This window comes from Sturnus vulgaris, unplaced genomic scaffold, assembly GCF_052056855.1.
Source record: "Sturnus vulgaris isolate bStuVul1 unplaced genomic scaffold, bStuVul1.hap1 Scaffold_192, whole genome shotgun sequence".
Lineage (NCBI taxonomy): Eukaryota > Metazoa > Chordata > Aves > Passeriformes > Sturnidae > Sturnus > Sturnus vulgaris.
This window is the reverse complement of record NW_028276155.1, coordinates 9,518,371-9,524,950: the sequence shown is the minus strand read 5'-3', so window position 1 is coordinate 9,524,950 and position 6,580 is coordinate 9,518,371.

The following is a 6,580-nucleotide window of genomic DNA, read 5'->3' as shown; positions in this document are numbered from 1 at the left end:
TATCTCCAATCGTGTGTTCTGATTAAGTTTGGTATTATGTCCTGTGCTTTCAGGACTGACTCTGAAAGTGAAGCTTTTTTTTGTCTTGTTATCAGCTGGCTCACCACCCCCATGGTCTATGTTTAGGAGAGGTTTTAGCTCGGCTTGCTTGCTTGCTTGCTTGCTTGCCTGCTTGCTTGCCTGCTTGCTTGCCTGCTTGCTCGCTTCTGCCTCTTTTTCTTTCCTTCGCTTTGCCCTTGCTTTTGCTTATTAGTTAGTTCAGCTAGGCAGTCCAACTTTTTCCCTGGACTGTTTTTTTTTCCACCCGTCCCCTCCCTCTCCTGTTCTGGACGGAGACCTGGGAAACCCCAAGAAACACTGGGAGTCTGCATTCTGTCACCGGCAGCAGTCATTCCCCAGCGCCGGAGACTGATAACTGGGCGACCACTCGCCGAAGAGACTCTCTGAGTTTGTCATCCCTTCAGAACGGTGAAAGAGTTATTTTGTCAGCTGGTGTTGGTTTTTTCCTGTGCTGGGGAGTGTTTTGCTTGTTAAATAAACAGGTTTTTTTTCCCACTCTTCTCTGAGGAAATTCTTCCCGAATCCGGTGGTGGGGGGGAGGAGTAGTGGGGTTTGCTGTCTGGGGGCTCCTTCTGGAGGTTTTCCTCCAAATTTGCCCTAAACCAGGACAATGATGGAAATGCTGTTGGAGAGCTCAGCTCTGTCCCAGCAGCGCCCACGGCCTGTCCATGTCTGCAGTCCCTGGACAGTCACACAGCAGGACAGGGACTGAGCTGAGAGAGCCCTGAGGCCTTAAACCAGCCCAGGGGCTCTGAAGGGGAGTGTGGAAGTGAAGGAAGGGGAGGTTATGGAGCAGAAGCCCTGGGGCTGCATGGCAGTGAGGAGCACTGGGGTTTCCTTTTCTCTCCAGCTCTGCCCAGAGGCACAGACCCTGCAGCTCCAGAGAAGTCAGGTAGGAATAATGTCAGGGCAGCACGGTAATACAGAGTTCTTTATTTTGTGTAAGCACTTAAGTAGAATAGCTCCTGGGTTATAGAGTCTCTAGGATTGCTAGAAGGGCAAACACTGAATTTAAAATCCTATAGTCAAAGACTTCTGTGCAAACGAGCTCTCAATATTATAGCACTTGTGTGAGCAGAAAAAATACAGGACACAGAGTGAGCGTAAATGTAACACAACAACAGCTATGCATAAAAAGAACAGTTTATTCCTTCTGAAAAGCATTCATGATAATTTTCTTAAGGCCATCCTTGATCTCCTGATTCCTCAGGCTGTAGATAAGGGGATTCAGGGCTGGAGGCACCACTGAGTAAAGAAATGACAGAGACAGATCCAGGGATGGGGAGGAGATGGAGGGGGGCTTCAGGTTAGCAAACATGCCAGCGCTGAGGAACAGAGAGACCACAGCCAGGTGAGGGAGGCAGGTGGAAAAGGCTTTGTGCCGTCCCTGCTCAGAGGGGATCCTCAGCACAGCCCTGAATATTTGCACATAGGAGAAAACAATGAACACAAAACAGCCCAAATAAAGAAAAGCACTTAGCACAATGATCCCAAGTTCCCTGAGGCTGGAGTGTGAGCAGGAGAGCTTGAGAATCTGGGGCATTTCACAGAAAAACTGGCCCACGGCATTGCCATGGCACAGGGGCAGGGAAAATGTATTGGCCGTGTGCAGCAGAGCATTGAGAAAGCCACTGGCCCAGGCAGCTGCTGCCATGTGGGCACAAGCTCTGCTGCCCAGGAGGGTCCCATAGTGCAGGGGTTTGCAGATGGACACGTAGCGGTCGTAGCACATGATGGTCAGCAGGGAAAACTCTGATCCAAGGAAAAAGATAAGCATAAACACCTGTGCAGCACATCCTGAGTAGGAGATGGTCGTGGTGTTCCAGAGGGAATTGTGCATGACTTTGGGGACAGTGGTGCAGATGGAGCCCATGTCAGTGAGGGCCAGGTTGAGCAGGAAGAAGAACATGGGGGTGTGCAGGTGGTGGCCGCAGGCTACGGCGCTGATGATGAGGCCGTTGGCCAGGAGGGCAGCCAGGGAGATGGCCAGGAAGAGGCAGAAGTGCAGGAGCTGCAGCTGCCGCGTGTCTGCCAATGGCAGCAGGAGGAAGTGGCTGATGGAGCTGCTGTTGGACATTTCCTGTGTCTTGGCGTGGGGATCTGTAAAATAAATAATCATGGAATAGTTCAGTTTGGAGAGGACTTGAAATATCCCAGCCCAGCTTGGTGGCACTTTCCCCCCACTGCCTGCCCAGGGCTCTGCTGCCTGGAGCTGTCCCTGCCAGCAGCTGCTTCCCTGTGCCCAGGGCTGGGCCCTGCCAGTGCTGCCAGAGCCCAGCCCAGCCCTGGGGGCTCAGCTCTGCCCTGCACAGCCCTCCCAGCACAGGGCACTGCCCAGGGTCAGCTCTGCTTCTGCAGGCTCTGATGCCAACATCACAGTAACCCTGAGGAGGCTGGAAAAATGACACTGATGCTGCATGTGAGGGACGCTGTGCTGATTTCTGTCACTGACAACTTTATTAAGGTCTGAGATATAAATTTCTTATTTCTCCCTACTTTAACTGAGAGATAAATATCTATATGCAATTTCCCATCTAGGCAACCCAGAGCAGCACTTTAAGAAAGCAGAATTTTCCCTTTTCTGTAGTCCTTGAGTTGCTGTGATCCCTGTATAATCTGCTTGGAAATGTTCTAGATTTAAATGTCATGCTGGGAGCAGCAGTCCTGAACAATGCAGCATTCTCACCACACAAGGAGAACACTTCCAACCCTTACCAGCTGTCTCCTTCCACCCAGACCTTGTCCCCCAGTGCTGGGAGCAGCTCCCAGGGCTGGCTGAGAGCTGTCCCTGGCAGGCAGCAGAGTCCCTACCCCAGCACAGCGCCCTGGGCTGCAGGACCCTGCTCTGCACCACAGCCCTGGGCACCCCTGGCTGCTCTACACAAGAGATCATCAGAGAATGTACTCACACAGTCTGCAGGCATTGGGATGTTCCAGCTTTAGGAGATGACTGCAGGAGCTGCAGCTGCATTGTCCTGCAGCCGGAGGCTTCCTGTGTCAAGGGCTGGGAGTGATTCTGCCCCAGGCACTTCTGAGCATCTTCCCAGCCCTGACTGATTGAAGCTCTCTGTGCCTCTGTGCTGTGCCTGGGGTGGCTGCATGCAGTGCCCCAGCCCTGCTGGGCTGGGAGAAGAGCTGCTCATCAAGGGAAATGTGTTTTTGAAGCTCTTCTTGGTTACAGGATCACATTCTGAGCCAGGAGCCCAGCCCAGCTCATCAGCACAGACACAGCACAAGGACTTTAATGACCCACTTGGGGATTTGTGCTGAGGCTCTAAACATCAGTCCCGGAGAGGGAGCTGAAGAAACCTCTCAAGAACTCCGAGTTACAATCAAACTCCAAAGTTTCTTGAAGTTTTAATGGGTCCCATTGAGGGACACAACTGAGAAAGTGTCCCCAGGTTCCAGTCAGAGCAGGAAACTGGAGGCAGTGATGACAGGTGGGGACAAAAAGAAACCATGTCTTGGTGCCCTGGGGCACAGCAGGGTCTGTGCCACCAAGGGCTGGGAGGAGACACCTTGTCCTGAGCCACTGGGGCCTCCTGGCACAGCCCCAGCAAGGCTGGCCACTGTCACCCCTTGTCCTGCCCTCAGCATCCCCCCACATCCCAGTGGCCTCAGGGATGTGCTGGGACGAGTCCCTGGGGAGCCTTGGTCAGGAATGGCCCTGGGGGCTCCTTCATGCTCCCAGGGACTGCAGGTTTTTCAGAGGACTTTGGGTTTTGCTTTTGCCTTGGAGTTTGTGAGAGCTTTGTGCAATCATGGCCTCCAATTATCTGCTTTAATTAGTCCCTTGAGAGTCTTTGTTAGTAACAACACTCCTCGGGGCTGATTAATGCTTCAAGATACTTCAGTTTTTTTAAGGTACTTGGAGGTTCCCTTTTGACACCAACTCTTCTAGTAGTTTATGCAATCATGGCCCCAATTATCTACTTTAATTAGTCCCTTGAGAGCTTTATATTGACACTCAGTGGGTCTCATTAATACTTTGAGATACTCAAAGTTTTAAAGGTAGTTTGGATTTTCCTTTCCTCTCTGACTCTCTGAGAGGGTTTTGGGCAATCCTGGCATCCAGTTCTTTCCTCCAAGCAGTCCATGAGGAGCCTGTGTTGGGGATGGACCTCAGTGGGACCCATTAATGCTTTGAGACACTTTGGGTTTTTCTTCTGCCTTGGACTCCTGGAAAGATTTGTGCAATCTCCTCTCAGGCCCTGAGGTTCAAGGGCTCAGCACCAAATGCACCACGGGGCTGATTGGGATCAAGCAAGTCCTGACAAACCATGGCTCTGCCTTCATTTCCCTCTCGTCTGGTGCCATTCATTAGGAAGATTTTGAAATCTAGTTATAGAGAAATATTTCCAAGAGATTTTAAGAAATACACATTCCTATTTTGAAGACTGTATTTCATTGTTATTTTCTTTAGAGCAGAGGTGATTCCAGCATTTTGTGATTGATATTGATGCAGGGTCTCTCCTCAGGTCTGGCCTGCTCACAGAAGCTGTGCCTTGAGGTCTGACCCAGTGTGGACAACCTTGCTGCACATTCCTCAACCCCATCCTGTCTGTCCTCACTCACCTGGGACCTGCTTTACTTGGAGAACTGGCTGCACACAGCCCAAAAGGAGTGTTCCCCACCTTTTTTTTTTTCTGTTTTGAAGCAATCTACAACTCCTTAATGTCCCCGTTGAAAACAGACACCTTCTATTAGTGTGTGCTAAAGCCAAGGTGCTACCAAGCAGCTTGCCCCTCCCCAAGGCAGAACCCTGCAAGAAATGTTTGAGATCTTTAGACTCCTTGGTTCCCTGAGGACTTGCAGTGTCACAAAGGCCCCTTGGTTCTGCACTGTCACAATGGAGATTTGGGTCCATGGGGCCCCACAGTGTCACAATGCTCTTTTGGGTTCCATGGGCCTTGCTCTGTTACAATGGACTTTTGGCTCCTCGAGGTTCCATACTCTCAACAATGGTCTCTGTAGTTCCAGAGTGTCACAATGGACTCTTGGTTCCAGGTGGCCCCACAGTGTCACCGTGGTCTCCTTGGTTCCACAAGGCCGTGCAGTGTCACAATGGCTCACAGGTTCCATGAGGCCCCACAATGTCACAGTGGACCCTTGGTCGCATGAGTTTCCCCAGTGTCACAATGGTTCCTTGGCTCCACGTGGCCCAGGTGTCTCACAATGGACTCTTGGTTCTGTGGGGCCCCGCAGTGTCACAGGGGTTTCCTTGGTTCTGTCGGGTCACAATGGACACTGCAGCGCCCCCTGCTGGCCGGGAGGACCTGGCCCTGTGAGAGCACCTCCTGGTGGCCGACCCCTGCAACTGTGAGTGGCTTGTACTGATTTGTACTGGTTTGTACTGGTTTGTGCTGGGATGGGGTGCTGGGGTGTTACTGGTTTGTACTGGGTTCCACTGGGAAAGGGAGCAGGGTTGTATGAGTGCCCCCTGCTGGCTGGGAGGACCTAGTGGCCGACTGTGCCTTATACTGGGTTATACTGGTTTGTACTGGGATGGGGTGCTGGGGGTGACTGGATTGTAGTGGTTTGTACTGGGTTATACAGAGATCTTCTGGATTTTACTGGGTTAAACTGGAGTGTACTGGATTATACTGGGAGGGGTCTTGGGGATGCTTGGCGCTCCACTGGGATCAACTTCTGGGGATGCTGGCCTTACTGGTTTATACTGGGATGGAACTTGGGACCTACTGGGAGTGACTTCAGGTTGTTCTTACTGGTTTATACTGGGAGCTGTCACCAAGGGCTCAGGGGCTCAGGGGTGGCTCCCAGTGCTTACTGGTTTATACTGGTGCCCTCCCAGTATAAACCTGGGAGCCCCAGGACCACACTGGGAATGGGCTTGGGTGTATGAGGCCTTACTGGTTTATACTGGGAGCTGCTGCCACAGGCCTCAGGAGATCAGGAGTGGCTCCCAGTGCTTACTGGCTTATACTGGTGTCTTCCCAGTCCACACCTGGGAACACTGCTAGGCACATGTGGCCAGGCAGGACCTCAGGGCTGAGCTGGCCTTCACCAGGGCCTTGCTGAGCCACAGCTTCTCCAACTTCTTGGCCTGGCAACACTGCCTGTGGCTGCTGATGCCCACCAGGAACTACGGCAAGGGCACTGTCCCCTGGAAGGCTGAAGGAAGGTGAGGGATTCCCCAAAACAACTTCCACAATTTTGTGAGATTCCCAAAATTTTCCAGCCCGTCCCTCGCCTAAAGTGTTAGATGGTGTCTTTTGTTGCATTGAATGGGTAGACCTGGTGTTCCTAAATCCCCACTGAATTTAATACATAGACCTCAACTCCTGGATACCTGGGTGCCCTCATCAAGATATTGGGATTTCTCCCTCTGTCCCCCTGAGATTTTGGGGTGCCTCCTTTGCCCACCCGAGAGCTGGAGCTGCTGCAGAATACCATCTTCACCAACCCCATGCATCAAAGCACCTGGCTGTACCTCCTCTGCTTCCTCTCCCGCGATAACTCAGGGCTCCCTCCCACCCCGATGTCCTCACCTGGAATTTTG